At 46.4% G+C, this 23,308-nt stretch overlaps 1 protein-coding gene and 1 pseudogene across 1 annotated transcript in view; one reads left to right on the plus strand and one right to left on the minus strand.

The window, feature by feature from the left end:
• Grk5 (G protein-coupled receptor kinase 5) overlaps window positions 1-23,308 on the minus strand; it is a 221,401-nt gene that overhangs the window by 173,079 nt on the left and 25,014 nt on the right. The gene's annotated exons all lie outside the window — the stretch shown is intronic.
• Window positions 1,617-2,499, plus strand: LOC101718502 (G patch domain-containing protein 11 pseudogene; annotated as a pseudogene).

Genomic DNA, 23,308 nt, shown 5'->3' on the forward strand with positions numbered 1-23,308 from the left:
TTTCACATGCTTCTCCACTACTCCTTTGTTCTCAAAGAATGGCACAGACTTCTCAGGGAGGGCACAGGCCAATACCCCAGCACATCAGCACTGCCATAAGTCCTCCTTCTCTCCCTGCAGGGCTGGATCTGGCCTGAGCCATGGAAGGCTAGGGTCCATGGGCCACTGCCCCTTGCCCCTTGAGAGCCATGGTAGCCTTTGAAGGTACACCATGGACAGGGAAGAGCGGCCCTTGCCTTTGTCACCAGAGTCAGCAGCCCCGCATCTACCCTTCCTGAATCTTTTCTCATCAGGACACTAGATCTTCTTCATACCCTCTTCTCCCTCAGGATGCTGGGCTCCACCGACAACAGGTCTACCCGTTCATTTTTCTGTTATGCGCACCTAGCTGAGGGCTCGGCACCTGCTATGGGCTGGACCATGTCCCCTAAATCATATGTTGATGTTTTCACCTCGGGATATGACTGTATTTGGAGAGGGGGCCTTCAAAGAGGAGACTGGGTTAAAGTGAGGCCATTAGGGTGAGCCCACGTCCCATGTGCCTGGTGTCTCCATATGAGGCAATAAGGACACACAGGACATGCATGAATGTCAAAAGGCCAAGTGAGGACGTGGCAAGAAGACACTGATGAGTCCTTCACCTTGGACTGTGAGAAAGGAAACTTGCTGCTCAGGCGAGCCTATCTGTGGCACTTTGTTAACGGCACCTAAGGAAGCAAACACTGCACTCAAGAAGTGACAATGGATAAAGGGTTGGGGGCTGGAAAGGCAAAGGCAAGGAGGAAAGAAAGGTGCTCAGATTCCCCTCTTCCAGACCTCTGACTGAGCGGCCAGAGCTCATCCACATCCAGTTGGAGGCTGTGGCCTGTCTGCCAGATGTGCTGCTGAAATGTCAAAAATGGCTTCAAGAAAAGCAAAAACACTTGCTGATCTTACTTTAGAAACACACCCTTGCAACAGTCTGAGCCACACACCTTCACAAAAGCCATGCATATCCCATTTCTGAGGTGTGAAACTTTAATCTGGCCAACAGAGGAGACATGACACAGACCACCACAGTGAATGCAAAGCACTAAGCACTTAGTACTCACTTTTTTTCTTTTTTTTTTTTTTTGGTACCGGGGATCAAACTCTGCACCTTTTACTTGCGAGGCAGGCGGCAGAATCACTGAGCTAAATCCCCGGCCCATTAGTACTCACTTTTACGCATGTCCGGTGGCCCCAAACACTGCATTGTTATTCCAATAATTAATTCCTGAGTTCTATCCAAAGGCTCCTACCTACTATCTTAGCATCTTGTTGGGGCTGTCAGCCACCAGAGCACAGCACATTACCACTTTAAAACCCCTGCAGGGCCAGGCCCAGAGCCACAGGCCAATAATCCCAGGTACTCAAGAGACGGAGGCAGAACGATCTCAAGTTCAAGACCATCCTCAGCAACTTACAAGGACCCTGCCTCAAAATAAAATAAAAGGGCTGAGGATATAGCTCAGTGGTAAAGTGTTTGCCTGGCAGGCATGAGGCCTTGGATTCAGTCTTCAATAAATGACACACACATACACACACGAAAAGAAAAGAAAAGAAAAGAAAAGGAAAAGAAGAGAAGAGAGTGCATGCTCAGGACCTGGACAGGGCTGAGTATCTCTGTCAGATAGTATGGCCATATGAAGTTGAACATGGCAGAAGAAGAGGACTATATGTCTGATTCCTTCATTAATGTCCAAGAAGATATCAGACCAGGATTGCCAATGCTGAGGCAAATCCAGGAAGGCCGTCAAAAAGAAGAAAAGCAACAGGAAGCTAATTTGAAAAATAGACAGAAGAGTTTAAAAGAAGAGGAAAGAGAAAGATGTGACACTGGGTTGAAAAATGCACTAGGCTGTGAAAACAAAGGGTTTGCTTTGCTCCAAAAGATGGGCTGTAAAAGTGGTCAAGCTCTTGGCAAGAGTGGAGATGGTATTACTGAACCAATTCCTCTTAACGTCAAAACAGGGAAAAGTGGCATTGGTCATGAGGCATTATTAAAACGGAAAGCAGAAGAAAAATTAGAAAGCTACAGAAGAAAGATTCACATGAAAAACCAAGCTGAAGAAAAAGCTGCAGTACAGTTTCAGATGCGACTTAAAAACAAGCAAGATGAAATGAAGCTTGAAGGAGATCTTAAAAGAAGCCAGCGAGCCTGTCAACAACTGGATACTCAGAAGAATATTCAGGTTCCCAGAGAGGCATGGTACTGGTTGAAGCCTGAAGAAGAAACTGAAGAAGAGGAAGAAGAAAAAGAAGAGGATGAAGATAAATATAAGAGTGAAGATTTAAGTGTACTGGAAAAAACTACAAATAATGATCAGTTATCTAAGGGAAGAACATCTGTATTGTATTTGGTGTGGAACAGCCTATGAAGATAAAGAAGATCTATCTTCAAATTGCCCAGGACCAACTTCTGCAGATCACGACTAAGATTATTCATAATAAAGTAAGAATTGTTTATTCCAGTAAAAAAAAAAAGAGAGAGAGAAGGAGAGGAGGGGAGGGGAGGGGAGGGGAGGGGAGGGCAGGAGAGAGGAGAGGTCTGCCATGGAAAATTCAGGCTGGACCCCACTTTTAAAAGTCACCATTTATATAGGAAGTAAGGGGCTCATCCTATGATTTCTTCGCCTGTACCAAGCCTCTCTCCCAATGAAGCTTACACTCAGGAAGCACCAAGAGGAAGGACCGCGGTCTCAGGATGGGACACCACCTCTGCATCCACAGGGAGGGCTAGGCTTACGAGCCGCTGAGAGAGAAGGAGCTGGGTGGTTCCTTTCCCAAGGCCTTGATCCCAGTTCTAAAAGGTCAAGTGCAGGTCACATCCACACAACCACTCCAATGCTTGGAGAAGAGAAGCCAGGGATGCTGAGGAACTGTGTCCCCTTGTCACTGCTCTGGGTGCTTACCCCGGATGTCACCCCAGCAATCACTCCACAGGATGATCACACTTGTGGTAACAATGGGGAGAACTGCCACCTACTAAGCTGGACAACATGCCAGAAACTGGGCTCCTGGGTCTACACTCTCAGCTGTCCTTCCCAAACCCAGAGAGGTAGGAATTATCAGTCCATTTTACAGGAGAGGAAACTGAGACCCTCTGGAAGCTAGCATGAGGCCAAGCCATAATTCAAATCCCAAGTTCTTACTGCTTTGCAACATAGCTCTTGAGAAATTTTACACTAAAAGTATAGCTGCATTTCCACAGCAACTTCCTTGTCACAGTAAGAACCTGCGAAAACAGAGGCCAGAAGGCCTGGTGAGGGCCACAAAGCAACAGTGAAACAGGTTGGGTGTTGACCCGGTTTATGTTCTTGGTCTGCAGCTGGGTGTCTGTTCTGCTGAAGGATGTGAGAGCCCATCAGCCAAAGTGACAGGGAAACTGTTACTATGACTTCACTCAACAGGCAACTCACACCCCCCTGCCTCCAGCCGAAGGCAACAGTTGGAGGGGAAACACCCTGTCTGTACTTCAGCGGGCACAACAGTGTCGCTGAATGAGACATACAGCCCAGAACATAACTCCTGAGTCTCCCGGGCTTCTGACTCCCCAGACACTCTTTACCATGCCAGGATGATGGGCAGAATTAGAGCTGATTGGGTTCTGAAGGAAGCATGGATAAGTGCCCTGCAGGGCCCAGGAAAGGAAAGCAAATACCTGGAATCTTTTTCCACACATCTCAGGCCAATGAGCTTGCCCTTCAACCTGACTATGCGGCCCTTGCTGAACAAATCCCTGGCTGGCTCAGAGTTTCCAGTCTCGGCGAGCCAGACATCTCAAAGATAAGTGTGTTTGTATTTTGGGGGAAACCATGGCTCCCATGTCACCTGGCAGGTTGGTGTTATATTGTGGGTATTAGCCACTACCCGGGTCCCTATCCCTGGAGCACGGCTGGGTTGGAGCCGGTCTCCAGTTATGTGCCAATGGCTAACCCAACTTTGCTTCGGCTTCAAGCTAAACACCTGGGGATTTCTTACTTGTGACATAAACCCAGCTCTAACTAGCTAGAAAAAAAGACAATACACAGAATGGAGGACAGGCTACCAAAAACCTCTACAAAAAATGAAAGTGACCCATTTTTAAAACCTTGGTATAGGGCTCACCCACTTTCCAACCAACAAACAAATCCCCAAAACTGGGCTGAAAGCCAATGGGGACAAAGCCCAGGGAAATGAGTCCTCCCGTGGCTCAGCGTCAGGGCCCACCTGTAGCCGAATGCAATGTCCAAGTGCTTTGGGAAGGTTTGAGAAGGCCTGGGGCTGGAGGCCTGAAGGCTGGCACCCCACCTCAGACATCACCACAGAGTGACCACAGATGAACTTGCTTAAAATCCTTTTTAAAAGGTCACGAGGAGTCCACACGCTCTCCAGTCACTCACTTCTGATATTTATAACCTCCTATATATACAGTACCAAGGCAGGCAGCAGAATCTCACTAGGGAGCTCCATTTGGAAGGCCCACACCAAAACGCCCTTCAGGGTCAACCCCGGCTCAAAACAGGTTCCAGGTGATTCATCTCAATTCACCTCTTTTGCCCTTAGAATGGAGCCACCAAGGCTGCTCCTGGAAATCCATGCTTGGTCTACTCATGACCCCACAGAATCTTCTCCTCTCCCACCAGGTCTCCCAAGGGTAAAGCCATCACCAGTCTAATTTTGCTCATATTCTGGGGTGTAGGGTATATATCTAGCATCTCTGGTGCTTTTTTTTTTCTTTTTGGTGTTTTAAGACAGGGTCTCCCCATGTAGTTCAGACCAGCCTCAAACTCACAGAGATCCTCCTGCCTGGGCCTCCTCTCAGTGCTTGGACCACAGGCATGTGCTACCACGCCCAGCTCATCTCTGGTTCTATAGAAGAATCCTGAAAGGACCAGGAAGGACTTTGAAGGCACTAGGGAGGGATGGCTGCATCTGCCAAGACAGGCACTACCCACCATGGGCCCTCTGGGGTGGCCGTGCCCTCCTATGTCTCTGGGTTCACAATGGACACCTACAATCCTAAATATCAGACTAGTTTAGGCAGTGAGCAGTTAAAGCCTCCAGACTCTGGGACACCCTGACACTCGCTCTCCAGCCAGGGCAACACCCCTTACCATGAGCCAGCTCTGTGCCACCCCACCGAGCTCCTCACAAACACTGGCACAGTTAGTAGTCACAGCCACCCCATAAAGAGGCACCTCAAGCGCTCAGTTCCACACTTGAGAAACAGTCCAAGATAAATAATGGATCCCAGCTCACATAGCTGGCAGGAGCAGGAACCAAGGTGCAAACCAGGTCGGTCCCACTGGCCATCTGTGCCCTTGGTCACCACCCCCTTCAGCCAACTAGCACAGAGTCCAATACAAGGCACAGATTCAGAACATGCAAGAACCATTTCTAATGAACAGGAACACTGCTAAATCCAGCAGAACCACAGCACCCTACAGGGATGAAACCCAGATCACATCCTAGTCAAGTGGGTCTGCGGGAAAGCTCCTCCCAACAGGAGCACTGAGATGATGGGCAGTCCACAGTGAGGGCCCAACAAGAGCTGACTCGCGCCAAATGACTCCCAAGTTTAACTCTCCCAACCTATGAGTTAGGTTCCGTGTTTACACAGGAGAAAGCAATACATTAGGTGAGCAACGTTCCCAAAGTCACACTGCTAATAAAGCACTGGAGAGCAGACTTGAACTCCTGAAGTTAAGTCCAGAATCCACACGCTGGGCATCATCATAACCTAGAACTCAAAGGGCCAGGGATTTAGCTCAGTAGTTCCACCGCCTGCCTCACAAGCTCAAGGTCCCGAGTTCCATCCCCGGTACCCAAAAATAAAAAAACTTCTCCTCTCATAACCTAGTGCTGAAATGTCTCTTTCCCCCAACTAGTCAGAGGCCCACACCCACACTGTCACTGCAACTGGAAATGGAAGCCCCACTCTCAGGCCCAGAGCTGTAGGTAGGAATCATTCACAGGCTCTGGACCATCCAAGGTATTCAGCTTCAAGGAGTTGGTGATGCATTGGAGCCTCACTGTCCGAGGCTCTAGATTTCTCTTTGTCAAGTGTACAGATCTGTATATGCTAAATGTCTGTTTACCAGAGCAAAACAAAGAAGCTAATGCAGGCAAATAAAATCTGTAGGAAACACATTGTTTCAGCCAGACTCTGGAACAGGAGACAATAGAAGGGAAAAGGCCATGGAGAACTCTGTAAGGAGAAACTGCCTTGGAGCTCCCAAACCTGCAGACCCTATTGTGTTGGCAGCTGGAGGGGATGAAAGAGTCTCCAAAGGGGCCATGGGAGTGTCTGGGTGGCCACAGCCATCCAGGAGCCTCTCTGCATGACCAGTGCCCAACGGGCGTGGCTGCACATGTGTAAGCAGGCAGGGCTTCCAGTGAACTCTAAATCCCTCACCGGCGCCTGCCCAGGTCCTCATGCAGTGTAGCTTACGGAAGCGCCTGTCTGCTACTCACTAACTTCTAGGTGGGTCCTGTTATTATTATTAACAAAGATAAGATTACGACTAATAATAACACTCATGACGTTTGAACACATTTCGTCCTATCACTTTGGCCTCAGTTTCTGAGTAGACTAGAGTTCAAATTCCATATTTGTGTTCCTCCAGAGGCCCAGCATGCCAATTCACTCCAACGGAGATGAACTTTCCAGAGCTTTCTTAAGAACTCAGTGTTTTTTCTTTTCCTTTGAACTAGTGTGCCAAGCACACTGTGGTTTGAGCTGCTGGAGGGTAAATGCCTATTGTTTTTACCTTAAAAAGTATCACCTTTCAACTTCACACTTTTCCCAAGAAATTGTTGAAAATCTCCTAAAGGCCCACCACCAACTAATTTATGCATTCACCCAAATTTGCTGGTCTTCAGGAAAAAAAGTTGCAGGTAGGGCAGATGAGGCTGCACCCAGCAGCTGAAGGTCCAGCCAGGGTGCAGAACATGCAAGCCCACACACCAGTGAATGTACAGACACTGATTTGGTCGAGTACCGGGAAAGAAAGGAACAGTGGCACTGTGATGAGGAGGCCTGGGGATGGGAGTGATCTTCGAAGGAGCAGGCCCTGAAAAGCAATGTTTATAACAAACCCTGAAGGTCAGTGAGGAAGCGAATCGGTAGAGGGTAGGGGAGAAGAGAGAAGGGGTTCCAGGCACATTCAAGGAACTCAAGGAGACCAAATGGCAGGAGCAGACAGGACAGGGGAGGTTAGTGGAGACCAGCTGGCAGGGCAGGCAGGGGCAGGGCCAGCAAGGCCCCTACTCCCTTTGGTTCAACATCCTAGGCCAGGGCACATGGTTCTGAAAAGGAGCCTAGAGAGCAGAACTGGCAGCTCTTGTCCATCCTGATCACTTCCCCGGGACTAAATTGGGTGGTGTTCCCTGAGCAGAGCACGAAGCATTAGAGGGAGTGCTACAGGCATGGTGTCACTGCAGAGAGAAATCCTTGGGCACATGTTAAGTGAGGGGCTATGGGACACTCTCAGGAAATCCCTTCTGTGGGGAAGGGGGCTCCGGACATCCACATGCACCCGTTCTTCCTTCCCATGGGAAGCAGCTACAAACTACTGTCTATTGTTCTGCAGCAAGGCATTCAATTGTCAGAGAAGAGGCCATACACTTCAAGAAGCAGAGAGAATGTGTCAGGCCACCAAACTTCCTGCAAAAAGTCCCTCTTTGTTTAGAATCGATGCCAGTTTGTTTCTAGTAGAAAGCAAACAAAGTTGCCTGGAGTCTGGGGTGAGGTAAGAGAGTCACAATCAGCCAGTGACCAGGGCCCCAATTCTACCCTGAGGACCAGCCAGGCACTGTCCCTGTCTGGAGGATGGCCTCGCAGCCCACAAGGGAGGGAAGCCCAGCAGTGATGCCCGCTGGGGCCCAGGATTATGTAAACCATTGATGAATTTCCTCTTTGGGACAAGGCATTAAAGAGACAGCACAACCCTATTCACCGGTCCACCTTTCCTCAAAGGTCCTGAGATAATGACAATGAACACGAAGATGATGACAATAATGTCTAATACCTACCACCAACAACTACTGCCATAACAACTATTTTGCCACAACAGCAGTCAGCGTTTACTACATGCCAGGTGTTCATGATTTAAATCTCAACAACCCTATTATTATCTCCATTTTACAGATGAAAACATGGAGGCTCAGAGAAATTGGATAAATTGTCTGAGGTTCCATCCTGACACCCAGAGCAGCTGGGACTCCTGCCTAGGCAGCCAATCTCCTCACCACTGAGTCACACCCTGTCCCCTGTCTCATGCGATGAGGAGCCTAAGGGGAACTAGTTCTAATCATGGCTGATCTTCAGACGTCACACTTGGCTGCCCAGAGGCAGAGGGAAGCTGAGTTGGCTTCCCCAATAACAAATTCACTTCTTTCCACAGAAAAAACTGTGTGAGGTTTTGTTTTGAAATAATCGAATTCTGTGTACTCAATTTGTGTGCTTGTGTGTGTACTCAATTTAATACGAAGGTTATTCTAGATTTGACCTTGCCAATTCAATTTCCCCATCTGCTGTTTCAGAAGTAGGAGAGAGAAACAGCTCAGGGAGACGCTCCATCCGGGAAGCACACAGGGTTGTGGGTGAGCCTGTGTCCAGAACGGGGACTGCACCATACCAGTTCTCTCTACCTTGTTCTTTGCCACTTAGGCACACACCCACAGCTCCCCAACCCAGCAGGCCCCAGAGAGGATGCTCACTGGGATCAGCAAACAAGAGCACTCTGTTCCTCCTCTGCCTTCCTCTTCTCCATATCTCCAGAAATTCAGTCTGCTTAGGGACCTATTTCCTATTTGGCAGTGTCTTGGTTTCGGACCTGGCTGGACAGAGGGTTTGGGAGGACCACTGTCAGCCTCCCCTGCCCTGTACCACCACTTGGGTGGCTCAGCCAGTAAGGCCCCCAGTTAAAACCACAGCTCTGAAACGCTCTCAGAGGTCATCTGATCTGATTCCTTCCTTTCAAGGAGGACAACTCCAGGCTGTGAGCGGTGGCTGGACGTACCTGCTGTAGAACCAAGAGTGGTCTAGTGCTTCTTGACTCTATTTGCCACCCTCCTCACTCCTAAATCAGGGCACATTATGCAGCCTCCCTTGCCACCCTGCAGGGACAGCTGCTCAACTCAGCATGGGAATCCCTTGCCTGGCCAGTGTGAGAAGCCAGGAGCCTGATGTCCAGCTGACCCAGCAATTATGGCCCCCACCTATAGACTGGTAAACTGGCAGATGGGGCTATTTGCACCAGTGCCAGATAACAAAACGCATCTCCCTACCGCACCCTAGCTCCACCAACTGGCAAATCTATGCTTCTTGGGAAAGCAGCAGAGAAGGGCCTTGGGTTCCTCCACTGCAAGGCAACAAGGCCTCCTGAAGGCCTCCTCCTCTGCTTCCTACCCCAGCTGCAAGGCTAGATAGCATGCTCCCTTAGCAGGACTGTCTGACATTGCTATTTAACTTCCTCGCCCTTAAAAACAGACAAGTTAAGCAAGGAAAGGAAAAGCTCATCGGAGGGGGGCTACACATTTGGGAAGGGCTCAGTAAAAACAACCAGCATTGTTTCTAAAAGTAGGTTAAGAAATCAGACTGCTAAGCCTGCAGTATCCTGAAATAAACTTCCCTGAGACAGTAGCCAAATGGTCTCATCTTGGGACATCCTGGGAGAAGTGAAGGATGGCCTCTGTCTCCAGGTGGTCCCAGGCCCAGCTGGGGGATGGGGCCCTGGGAGAACATCTCTGTTGGGCCCAGAGAAGTAATCAAGGCATGAAGGCAGGACCTGATGCAGATCTCAGGGCCCAGACCTCAGCCCCAAGCAGCCTCAGGGGCCCTTCACATTGAGTGCAGCTAAGAGGACATGTAGCAGGGCTCTACACTAGGATCTACAGGGCCCAAGGTTTCCCTGGAGGACCCAGAATGCCTGGAAATACGTGCACACCTTCTAGAAGAGGGATTCTTTGCTTCCAGCGCAGCAGAACCAGTCACTCTGATGTGGCTGAGCACCCAGCTGCCTTGGTCACCAGGGCTGCCCTATTAAAGTACTCCGAACTGGGAGTTTAAACAACAGGAAGTCACTGCTCACACCTCTAGACTACAAAAGGTGAGAAAGAAGAGAGAAAGAAGGCAACACTCAAAGAGCAGAGACAGGAGCTTCAGGGAGAGGGAGACAGGAAACAGCGAGACAAACACTGGATGACATAACTTGAGCCCCACCCAGGACTAAACATGGTGGTGGGGGGGGACGGACAAATTGCCTGGAACTGTTTGCTTATTTTACTTAAATTGAGCTTCTGTTACTTAGAATGGGAAGAACCATACCAAATCACATCACAGTCATCTAGCTGGACTTTTGAAGAACCAGGCTGTAAAACATCATAGAAACATGCCGCAAATATCCATGCCAAGCACTCAAGTGCCAGGCAAGCAGCTCATTTTGATAACAGCCTATTGAGTTCAGCTGAATTTGAAAAAGCAATGCTTGAGCCAGGAATGGTGACACAAGCCTTTAATCTCAGCACTCTGGAGGCTGAGGCAGGATGATTGCAAGTTTGAGCCCAGCTCAACTGCAAGTGTGAGGCCAGCCTGGGCTACATAGCAAAACCCCCTGTCTCAGAAGAAGAGGAGGAGGAGGAGGAGGAGGAGGAGAAGCAGAAGGAGGGAAGGAGGGAGGGAAGGAGGGAAGGAGGGAAGGAGGGAAGGAAGGATGGGAGGGAAAAGAAAGAAAGAGAGAGAGAAAGACAGACAGACAGGCTTTCCAACTTGCTCCTGCCTGATGTCTATCTTCTCTCTCACAATCCTCTACATGGAAGAGAGAAAACTGGGGACGAAGGAAAGAGAAGGAGAAAATAAAAGAGAGGAAAAGCTAAGAGCATGGTTAAAAAGACTTAACTTCCTCCTTAGCTAATGACATTTACACTTTTAAATTAGAAAGGTTGAAGAATCACTTATCCCTGTTTCCCAAGCTGATGGGTCTACAGAATAATACTCTATGGCACGCATGCTGCAGTGGGCTGCTTGTATCATTGCAAGGTCTAAAAGGTTCACCATCCCTGCTCTAGAGGATGCCAAGAAATGTTCTTAAGAAAAAAAAAAGTAGGACTCCCTGCTCAAGTAAGGATTTATCTAGGAAAAAGATACTCTTCATTCCTCTGTAGGACTCAGGGCTTTTGACCTGCGCATCATGCTATGGTAAGAAACATTTCCCAACGTAATGGACCATAGGACCCTATTTCTCAGATATGTCTATCAACATCTCCTGCAAAGGTGTTTGCTGGGACACTTGTTAAGTGAAGGTTTAAGCAAAACCCAATATTTACAGAAGAAAGCAATGCAGTTACTTGCTAAAGAGCACAAAGCATGCAGATCAGTACCATATCTTAGGTGGGAACCCTGCTTCCTTGACTCCCCATTCAGTGCTCCTCAAAGTTCCAATCAATTACAGTGAGCCCAGCATAAGTATAATCAGGCATCTCTTGGTCACTTCCTGAAGCCAAGACAAAGCAATGATAAGTTCAAGACATTTGCATATAATCTTTAGTCTGTACTGAACCTAAAGCGGCTCTGTCTACAAAAACTCACAGGTAGGCTGCAGTCAGGAACACCACTGTGCTTCCAAATTCCAACAGATAACTCCAGTGCTACTTGCAGGTGGGCCCACATGTAGGTTTATATCCAAGATAAGCTGTTCCTGATTGTTTATAGTGGGTTTATACTAATCACCAAAAACTGGAAACAAACCAAATGTCCTTCAACTGGGGAAGAGGTAAACAATAAATGGACTATTACTCAGAATCAAAAAGGAATTGACACACATGGCAGCACAGACGAATCTCAACAGCACTCTGCTAAGAAGCCAGGCTCAAAGGCCATGTTCTAGGTGCTTCCATTTCTGTGTTATTCTTGCAAATGCAAACACAGGAACAGGGACAGGCCAGTGGTTGCCAAAGGCTAGGGATGGGGTGGAAGGTGACCATAAGGGGTCTAAAGAAATGGTGGTGGGGGGGTTGCTCACTTCCCCAGCACATATACTAAAATTGGAAGAAATGGGGGGAAGGTGTGTAAAGTATTCCTGACTGTGGCAGTATTTACAGAACTATGCACATTTATCATAACACAGGACTGTGCCCTTAAAAAAAGTAAATGTTACTCTATGTAAATTATATCTTAACTAATTAAATGAGAACAATGAAATACAGTAAAGGCAATTCTCTATGCAAGGGACCCAAAACAGGCTCTAGGACTGGAGTCCCAGGCCATCCTCACTGCACCCAGGACTCAGCTATAAGAAAAGATATGCCCAAAGCCAGGCATGGTGGCACAGGCCTGTAATCACAGCACTATGGGAGACTGAGGCAGGATGATTGCAAGTTTGAGCCCAGCTCAGGCAACTGAGACCCTGTCTCAAAATAAACACTATAAAAAGTTCTCAGGATATAATTCAGTGGGAAGGCCCTGGGTTCAATCCCCAGCACTGGGGGAAACGTGTACTGAAGTCGCAGGCAGGCCCATTTCCAGCAGCCTTCCATCAGTGGCTCAGCCACCTGGCCCATGGATCTTGTGCTATGATGTGCTCCCACCTACAGCAGTGTCCCTAGGGGAGCTGCACCAGGTTTTGGAGTCTGGGGAAGATGACATTCTCTTTGCCAGTTGAGAATCACTGTTTTAGTGCTTCTTAAGGCCTCTTGAAAAAAAAAAGTCAAAGATAGCCAGCCTACTGGGTGAAAAATTCACCAAATGTCCATTAGAAAAATTAGAACTTTCAATGCAGCCACCAGAGAACTCCAGGAGACCTCCTGGGGCTATAACTAAAGATTAAGTGAAAATTGCACTGAAGGATGGATGGATAAACAAATGTGCTGTATCCACACAAGGGAATATTGTTTGTCTACAACAGGAATGTGGCACCCACACATGCTACGACATGGATGAACCTGGACAACATATGACTAAGTGAAACTGGCTAAATACTGGATGATCCCTTTTATGTCAAATATCCAGGAAAAGCAAATCTGTAGAGGAAAAATACAGATAGATGGTTGCCAGGGACTACAGTGGGGCAAATGGGGAGTACTTGCTAATAGACATAGGGTTTAATTTAGGAGTGATGGAAGTGTTTTGGAATTAGACAGCAAGATGAGACCAGGTCCCAAACCTGGACCTCGCACTCCTCTGCCTCCCTACACTGGCTTCTGAGGGCCCTGTCGGGGCCACTGGCAACCCCCAGCAGCCCGTGTGATTTTTCTTCCAAGCTGCTTTCTCCATTAGACTTCATGCCCTGTGCACAGGGCCCAGGTCTGCCTGTTACCACCCACTCTATCCTCATCCCCAAGAGCACTATGTGACACTCGGAGTTGGTGGATGAGTAAGATCAGAGTACAAATATATTAACTGTACATGATCTGAAGAGTAAAAGAGGACAGACTACACACAACCCTTTCCTGGACATCAGGAGACAGGATTCCAGTCGTAGCTGTGCAACTCTGGGCAGGTCATGGTCTTCTGAGCTGTCAGTTTCCTCTTCCTTAAAACTGGGCCTGTTGACCATGATGACATTTCAGAGACTCCAACTCAAACACTGAATGGCTCTCAAAGCATTTCTCAAAGGCACTTGGAACTACAGGAGTGTCACTTCAGAGGACAGTCACCAGCCCAACTGCCCCCATGTGTGGCTGCTTCTCTCACTGTGGTTTAGTCTGGTTTAAGCAAAGGAATCCAAGGAGACTGTGTCAGCCCTGTTAACTAAGACATAAGATTTTCCATCAGGTGTCCAGCTTTCCATATGTTCTCCTTTTCCCAGAACCCTCAAAAGAGCCCATGTGAGTACCTGAAAATAAGTGTGGCCTATGAAAAAGCACATGAGCAAGCATGCATGCACACACACACACACACACACACACACACACACACACACACACCCTAAGCCAAAGAACCACCAGGAGTCCAAACAATAAACCACCCCTCTCCCCCCTCAAAGGCAGAGCTCTAGAAGCCTCTCTGGGAGATGCTGCATTTTTCCAGAATTGTGTCATCATTCACAACAGAGTTCACTCTCAGGCCTCACATCCATCCAAGCTGGGTGGGGCTGCCCAGAGCCACAGTGAAGAAATCGCTAGCCATTCACACCACTTTTATGGTGAGCTATGACCTCCAAGCAAGCCAGGGGTGTGCAGGGACAAAGCCCAGGCTGCTGGTCCAGCTGCAGCAAAGCAGTGCCCAGCAAGCACGTCCCACGCAGGGAAGAGGCCCATGGAGGGTTTGGAATCACCCAACTGGGAATATAAAATAAGGCAGCTGTGTATAAAAGTCAAAGCTTCCAGCTTAAAAATAAAACAAGCTTTTAAATAAATAAGTGAAGGGGACAGACAAGTTTGTCCCTCTTTTCCACAGGCCTGGATGAGTCTAGGGATTAAGAAGACCACTGAGCAGGGAGAAGCAGAGACCCATGACCTTCTGTGACTCCTGTCCCAATGCAATACTGAACTTGAGATAGTACATGGATGCTTTTCCTTGGAATTTTGGGACTCCATCAAGGGCTACCATAACCTCAGTATTCCCCCAGACCTGAGTGCAGAGGGGTGCTGGTGTTATGGACACCACTGTGTCATCCCTAGGCTGTCACTGCTGAGCTGTCTCTAGGCTCAGAAGACACCCTCATCAGCAAGTGAGCAGACCAGGGTAAGTCCAGCATCCCATGGATGCTGACCAGGAAAGCCAGGTCAGCATATCCTACTTAAGAGTGCAGCCAGGGCCTCTGCATCCTACACTGGCCATGACTCTCTCTTCCCAGTGTCCTCCATCTTCTCTGAGAACTCCTGGCTTTTGGACACTTGGGTCACTGGCCCTGGGGAATAGGAACATTCACCAGATAAATGTGGACAAGTTTCCAAGTCCAAACTTCCCACATAGTCTCATCTCTCAGTTTTTTCAGGGAAGAAGAATACTATTTATTAAAGTCTCCTCCAGGGTCCCACAAAGATGAAGCAAAAGCCACTGACTGACCTGCAGTGACACCCTGCAAGCAGGACTGAAAGCAAACTCAGGAAGGCCACATCTCCATCTCTTCACAGTAGCCCTCTTGTCTATAAAGCTGATGAAAAGGAGAAGATAGGATGTGCCATTTGGAAGGGAACGTCTGAGGACCAGAAGGAGAACACTGTTTGCCCAAGGCCATACTGCTCCATGGGATGGAACTAAAACCTTAGTCAGGCTCCAAGACAACAGATCCTTCATGCCATTGTAGGCCACTGCACCTAGGATCCAGCACTTGAGGCTTAAGCTCTGGAGGAGCCACACATCCCAGAGACAGAATTTCTACAGCCTCTCTCACCCTCATTCCTGAGAAAAGGCTATGCTCCAGTCAATGGGATCCAGCCAGGTGCCTCTGCCAGGAACTTTACCATCTCTGCCCTTCAGGTTCCCTATGGACAAACAACAGGGAAACTGCCATCGAAAGCCTGGGCTGCTGAGGGCCAAAGCACAAGATCCATCAGCTGCCAACATCTGCAGGATCGTCAGCTGGGTCTGCCAGGCTCCACCTCCCCCTCCCCCATAGCCTATCCCAGATGGTTTCCCTGTCCATCCAGCCTCCCCTACTGGGGGCACTGGTATGCCTGTCTACCTTGCAGACCAGCCAGGGAACAGCACCTCCTGCCTCCATGCAAAATGCTACACTGGGCGTAGATGTCCACTTGCAACCATACCACAAGGCAGTCAGTAAGGGTGGGGTGAAGTGAAGAGAGCAAAGTGCCTATCACTCCTGGAAGGGCTGAGGGTTGGAGATGTACAAGGCAGCAAAGCAGGTTGTAAATTCAAGATCACCAAAACCTAGGCCACTGGTTCTCAACCTGGGCTGATTTTGCCCCCCGGGGGACATCTGGCAGTATCTGGAGACATTCTTGGTTATCACAACTACGGGGGCTCCTGGCATCCAATGGATGCTGGTAAATAGCCAGCCCCCCCACAGCAAAGAAACTCACAGTCCCAATGTCAGTAATGTCAAGGCTGACAAACCCTGCTTAGGCGCATAACTTCTGGAAAGTATTTTATTTTCTTTCCCCCAGACCATTCATCATTGCCCTATAAGACAGCCAAAAAATAATGTGGGAGTATGACAATTACAATTCCAGATAAAGGCTCACACCTGTCAGATGGTGTGCTGCTGGCTTTTCCTCTGTTACAATGACTCTTAGTGACTTAGTGGCCGCAGACAGGAAGGCTGACCCTCTGGGAAAACAGCTCAGAGGAAAAACAGGCTTAGGACAAAGCTCTGAGTAGCCCTGAGTAGGCTCTTAAGTGTAAGCATCCCAGAAAAGCCTTGTGCTACCATCACCACCCAAGTCAGGCTGCCTCTGAAATCTGGGTCAATAAGAGTATCCCTTGCCAGGTGTGTTGGATATAGGCTGATTTTTATTCTAATGTGGTTTTACTCAGGAGATGGTGGCTCTTCCTCCAGGAAATTCTGTCAAATGTTTCACATTCCTCGTAGAGAACTACTGTCTATGCAAATTAAGAGTCTGACAGTTTCGGGGCATTACCACATTTTGTTGCTTCTTAATGTCAATGTGAGAAGGGGTGGGGGGGATGCAAATGTTCTTCACTAAAAAACACACACTAACCAGAAACACTTCCCCCTCACACCCAAGGTCAGGAATACGTGCGTAAATGTGGCTCGTGTTTGCAGGCACGCCGCTAGGATGTGAGAAGTGTGGTTGTAAAGGCCTTGACAGGAGCACAGGGGAGGCCTAAGAATAGGTACTTTGCCCCAAGAAGGGTTATCTGTTAGAAATGCATCATTCTCAGCATGGCTGAGCGGCACAGACTGTGACACTGGGATGCGAAAAGTACAGTAACACACACTATTCCAGATGCTCTTCACTCAGAACGAAAAGGAGAAACAGGCCAAGACTAAGTCACTCACTCCAAAGTTTGCTTCCAATTTTTTGAGCTGCTTCGATCCAGCTATCAAGACACTGATTTGGAAAATAGCAGACAGAAAATGAAGTATCTGACATCTCCTTAAAACTGGAAGTAGGAAGAATGAACTAGGAAGTATTACGAGGGCCCTCGCATCTTGGTTCCTATCCAACTTCTGCATTCAGCTTCCAGAAAGCTGCCAGCTTGTGATGGACTACATTTCCAGGGCCTCAATTTCTTCATTGTAAAAGGCAAGTTACAGGTTAAGGGCTGAGCAAAGAAGAGGCCCTCCCTCAGCAAATCACGAGCAAGTTCCCTTCCAGGGAGAGTCACCCAGGAGGTCTGGGCACAGTGTTTTTAGGGGGACTTCCGGCTCTGGATAATCTGACAGATGTTAGGGCCAAGCTCTTCAAACCAAGGCTTTTTCTTATCCAAGCCCCAAGCCCTTACCTAGGGTTGTCAAGAACTTGAGAACGCAGAGGCTCCACTGGTGGGGGCATAAGTTGGTGGAGTTTATCTTAAAGGGAATCTGGCAGCACTTACCAATACACCCTTGGCCATTAAACCCACTTCCAGGTAACTGCATGCCAAGAGTTGTGACAGTAATAACAACAACAGTATAATAATGGCAGCTAAACTTTACTGAGCATTTTAAAAGCTCCAAGTTTTACATGTAATTTATATACATACATTTGATACGTGATACATCTGGCATATTCTACATATGATACTGATTTGATAAATATATTAAGTCACCAAACTCTATAAAGTAGGTATTATTATCTCCATCTTACAGAAAAGAAGGCTGAGACACGGAGAGATTAGTAACTTGCCTTAGGTCAGGGGTCAGCAAATGTTTTCTGTTAACAGGCCAGATGGTAAATATTTCGGGTTGGACATATGGTTTCTGTCCCAGCTACTCAATCCTGCTGCAATAACTTGAAAGCAGCCACAGACAAAAGGTCAACAAATGAGCATGCAGCTTTGTCCCAACAAAACTTTACTTACCTGATCCTAGATTTTTAACTTCATATAACTTTTATATATCAGGAACTTGTTTTCTGATTTTTTTTTTTTTTACAATCATTTAAAAGTGAGAAAGTTGTTCTTGGCTCATGAACATATAAAAAAAAACAAGGAGGGTGGATCAGGCCCAAAGAGCTGCAATCTACCACCCCGTCCCAGTCATTCATCTGCTTTGGAAGACTTGCTTCACAGCCAGCTGCTCCAAGCTCAGCAAGGTACATGCACAAGCTTATACTATCATTACTTCATTTAATTGCAAAAAGACAGAGTGTGGAAATGGTTCAATAAATCATGCATATAAAAATAAATAAATAAATAAATCATGCATAGAATTCATATTACGGAATATTGTGCAGCATTGAAAAGGGTCCATACACACCTGAGGTGATGTGACAGCACTGTACACACTGAAGTGAAAAAAGCAAATTAGGCATCAACACACGTCATGACACTATTTATGTATTAAAATAAAGCTAATTGTGTACATGTACATACATATATGCACACACATTTGCACAACTATAAGCTGTCAGTATTTAGAATGAGTCCTGGAAGCCCGGTGTAGTGGTGCATGCCTGTAGTCCCAGCACTCTGGAAGGCTCAGGTAAGAGGATAGGAAGTTCAAGCCTAGTCTGGACAATTTAGCAAGACCCTATTACAAAACAAAAAAGGGTTACAGCTGTAGCCCATTGCATAGGCCCTCGGTTCAAATCCCAGTACTGGAAAAAGAAAAGAGAGAAAAGGGACGGGGAGGGGAAGGGAGGGGAGAGGCTGGGAAAGACATCACCAAATGTCAGCAGACATAGAGGGCAGAAAGGACTTTCACACTTGCTGTGTATATATTCAGTGCTATGATTTAAAACTTTTCCATCCTGATGTATCTTTCTCCTGCCTGTATAATAAAGCAAAACAAAACAAAAACCAGGTCCTAGTTACAAAGCAACACTTGCAAACATACTTTGAGCACTCTGAGCAGTTTCCATGTATCCCAAGGTAAACAAAAGCTGGTTACAATTAATTAGGCCAGGACAAAGACATTCCTTCCACAGGGAAAAACAAACAAACAAAGGTGGTGGATAGAAAGTAAAAACAGCTACAACTCTATCTATATGATCTGCTTTGATGCCACATGTGCATGACCCATCTTTCTCCAGACACCATCTATCTCCAAACCAAGGATGTCAGTCGTAAACATAGCCTCCAACATTTTCATCTGATGTGCGACTGTGGAGGCGCACTTTCTTGCTGCATCAACTCTCATGTACAAAGTTATTTTGGTTTTCTCCACTGGCATGAATGTAGCTGAAGGGGAGGCATCGGCTGTGGAAATGAGATTTCCCTCTGTGCCAATTTTAAAATCCAGCCTTCAGGTCATCTTACTTTGTTGGAAGCTTCCCACAGTCACATTTTTTTGTTTGTTTGTTTTACATGAAAGAGCACATTCCCTTTCCCCAAGCCAGGTTTGCCATTTTCCATTGCTCTTATTAAATGCACCTTATTCAAATGGAATGTTCTCAGTTTCCTCTCTGCTCTGGCCTGAAGTCGATCCCCTCGGACATTCACACAGATCCCAAGCCCTAGGCCACCTCTGTGAACCACCTAATCAGAGCTGCAGAAAACAGGAGGGTCCAAAATCCCATCAACACAGGCCAGGACCAGTGCATGGATCTGATCCCAGGGCCCAGCTCCATCCTCAGTACTGGACAGACCCTCAGGGGTTCTCAGCCAGCCCCTGTGCCAATTAAAACAGCAGCAGGTGGAGGCAGAATCTGAAGGTGATGAAACGCAAATCCATGAGGAGCCAGCCCTTCTCAGGTGACCTTCCCATCAGAGCTGTGAGGGCCTTCTGTGGACCAAACAATGACCGTTTTCAATCCCAAGGAACACCTGGCTTGGAGGGTGTAGGAGGGAGCTTTAAACCTCAACTAGGCATGCACACTAATTCCAAATTCATGACACAACTGTATGCATGCCCTAAACTGGCAAGACAAAACTTTGCTGGTCAAGGTTGGAACTGGGCCATCTCATTGTGGCCTCTGGATGCCACTTTCTGGATGTGGCCATGACAGACATGCTCAGTAGATCAATTTGTGGTGGACATTATTTATCTTTTGGATGAGGCGATTCTAATTCTCACTTTTCTGATGGGATCAATTGTATGCTTTCCAAATTCTTCCTACCACATTAGGAATAAAAAACAAACTATAGGGGGCTAGGGATTTAGCTCAGTGGTGCCACCACCTGCCTTGCAAGCGCAAGGTCCTGAGTTCAATCCCTGGTACCCAAAAAAACAAAACAGAACTATAAGAAAATTTAGTTAATATATACTACATATTTATTGGTTTCCAAAAATGAGTTTGCCCTTCTAAACTTTTAAGTGTACGTATGGAAGTATTACTACTGTAAACAGAATGCAGCCCTTTAAAACCTTTCACTGAGTATAAGTGAAACACCATACCTGCTGAATGGCAACTCCTTATACTGCCCCCTTCCCCAGCCCTTGGTAACCACTCTTATATTCTCTATGAATTGACTACTTTTTTTTTTTTGGAGACAGGGTCTCACTATGCAGTTCAGGCTGGCCTTGAACTCGTAGCAATCCTCCTGCCTCAATCCCAGTGCTAGGATTACAGGCATACCCCACCATACCCGGCTTGAATTAGACTACTTTAAATCCCTCATATGAATGGAACTAGGCAGTATTTGTCTGTGCAACTGGCTTACAGTCATACTTTGGTACTTGATTGCTCTGAAACTCTGTCAAATTTGGTACTCAATGCATTTTGATGCAAAAATTTTGTCCAAACACTTGTCATTCGGTACTTGACATGCAAGCTCAAACTTGTTTTTTTGATTGCCTTATAACTTGCCACCCTTTCCAGCCAAAACAATTTGGTACTTGTCACTTTTTATATTCATTATGCCTCCTGGAATCAATCAAAGATGAGTACAAAAGCACTGCTGTATTTCACTTAGCCTAAGGTTCTCAAAGTTCACTCACATTATAGCTGAGGTAGGATTTCCTTCTTCATTGAGGCTGAATAATATTCCATTGTATGCATATATATTGTACTTTATCCATTTATCCATGTATAGATATTTAGGTTGTTTCTACCTTTGGGTGTTGTTAATAATGCTGCCATGAATGTAGGAGTGACGGTTTAGATTCAAAATGTACCCCAAAAGTCTCATCCATTCAGAGGTAGGAGTGTTGGAAAGTGATCGAATTGTAGGATCATTACATTCATCAGTGGTTTAATCCACTGAGGAGTTCATAGTTGAATGTGCTATTATGAAATGAGGCCCAGTTTGAGGAAGCAGGTAATAGGAGGCAAGCCTCTGGAGGATATTTTGCTCTCTCTGGCTCCTTTCTCTCTGCTTACCAGCTGCCATGGACTGAGCAGCTTGCTTTCCTCCATCATGCCCTTCTACCATGATGTTTCTGCCTTAGAGCCAGCAGCCATGGACTGAAACTTCTAAAACCTTGAGCCAAAAGAAACCTCCTTTCCCTTAAGTTGTATATGTCAGGTATTTTGTCCAACAACAAAAAAGTGACTAATACAAAGTACAAATATCCCTTCAAGTTCTTTTTCAATTATTCTGGACAAATATCCAGAAACAAGGTTGCTAGGTCACGTGGTAATTCTATTTCTGATTTTTTAAGGAAACTCCATAATTTTTCCATAATGACTACAACATTTTATACCCACTAATAGTGCACAAGTTTCCAATTTCTTCACATCTTTGTCAATAATTGTTATTTTTTGTTATAATGGCCATCCTAACAGGTACAAAGTGATGTATCATTGTTGTCATTGCTGATAATTAGTTGAGCATCTTTTTTCATATTCCTGTTGACCAATTGTATGTCTTCTTTGGAGACTTGTCCATTCAAGTCCTTTGCCCATTTTAAAATCAGGTTATTTGATTTTTTGTTATGGAGTTGTAAGCATTGTTTATATATTTTGATTATTAACCCTTTTTCAGATAGGAAGTTTGAAAACACAATTTACTTTAGAGCAGTGCCTTAAGGCCTATTAGAATACAAAATTTTCAGCACACAGCCCCAGTATATTATACATATATAGAGTTTGATCCCCAGTACCAGAAAAAAAAAGTTATACATATATATATATATATATATTTTTTTTTTTAAGTTAGTATCAAAGGATTGGCAAGATATTTGTGAGCCAAATCTGGCCGAATGTGGGTTTGTTTTTTATTTGGTACTGGGGATTGAACTTGGGACCGTGCACTTGTGAGGCAGGTGCCACAAATGTGTTTTTATAAATAAAGCTTTATTGGCACACAGCCATGCCCATTTGCTTAGCTTTTAACCTAAAATGGTATAGCTAAATGACTACAACACAGCCCATATGACCCATAGCCTAAAACATTTATTGTCTACCTCCTACAGAGACAGTGGCCCAAACCCTAGTGTAATGAGCAAGGCTTCAAAGCAAATATCAATTTTGGCCTCAATCATAATATAACAGGAAGATCATCCCTAGGCTAGATTATTCTCTTTTAAACATTGATTTTTCTTACTTACTTTTCTTACAACTTTAAAATTCAAGCTCCTACCAGCCAGGTAGGTCAGGTACTGATACAACTCTGGTTGCTACCAGGAGGCACCTCATTCCTGCATGGTTGGGATGGAAAGCCATTTCGAACATGTGGCACTCCTTCAACCCCTGCTTCAGTAACAGCCATTTCACATGACCCCCTTTTCTCCAGTTCCAGCAAACAATACGGGATCACCAAAAACAGTCCTTTCTAGGCCTTCTGCTGGTTTTCAGGAAAGGTATCTATAGGCTATAGTCCCGAAATTAACTGTTATTTGACCCACCCCTGACCTAGCCAAGAATTAGACAGAGGAAGGACAAGTAGAGATAAGAGATGGGGCAAAAAGAATCCCAGGGACAGTGTTTGAATCCTTGGATCCAGAAATCTAGGATTCCCAGACCCTTGAGTCCATAAATTCTCATTTTTGCTTAAACTAGTAAGATCTGAGTTTCTATCACTTGCTACCAAAGGGTTTCTAAATACTGCAACTGGGATTTTTTTAATGTTCTATCCCTTGCACTTGAGAGTTCACATATTATTTTTTTGTTTTTGTACATTATTTTAATAATTTTCATGTTTGATGAGTATATAACAACTCGATCTAGCCCCCTCACCAGCTGAGCCCAGGGCAGACCTCATGGGTGCCACAATCCTGACCTGGCGAATCTTGTCTATAGCAGACACAGCTGCCACCACGATGTCTGGGGCTGCCCTAGTATTCAGGTGAGCACCTCCAGTCTGCCATGTGCCCAGCTACTGATATGCCCAGGTATGGCCAGCCATGCATCA

Source organism: Heterocephalus glaber, unplaced genomic scaffold (genome assembly GCF_053883595.1).
Source record: "Heterocephalus glaber isolate CG9 unplaced genomic scaffold, H.glaber_assembly_v1.0 deba00001497, whole genome shotgun sequence".
In the NCBI taxonomy this organism is placed as follows: domain Eukaryota; kingdom Metazoa; phylum Chordata; class Mammalia; order Rodentia; family Bathyergidae; genus Heterocephalus; species Heterocephalus glaber.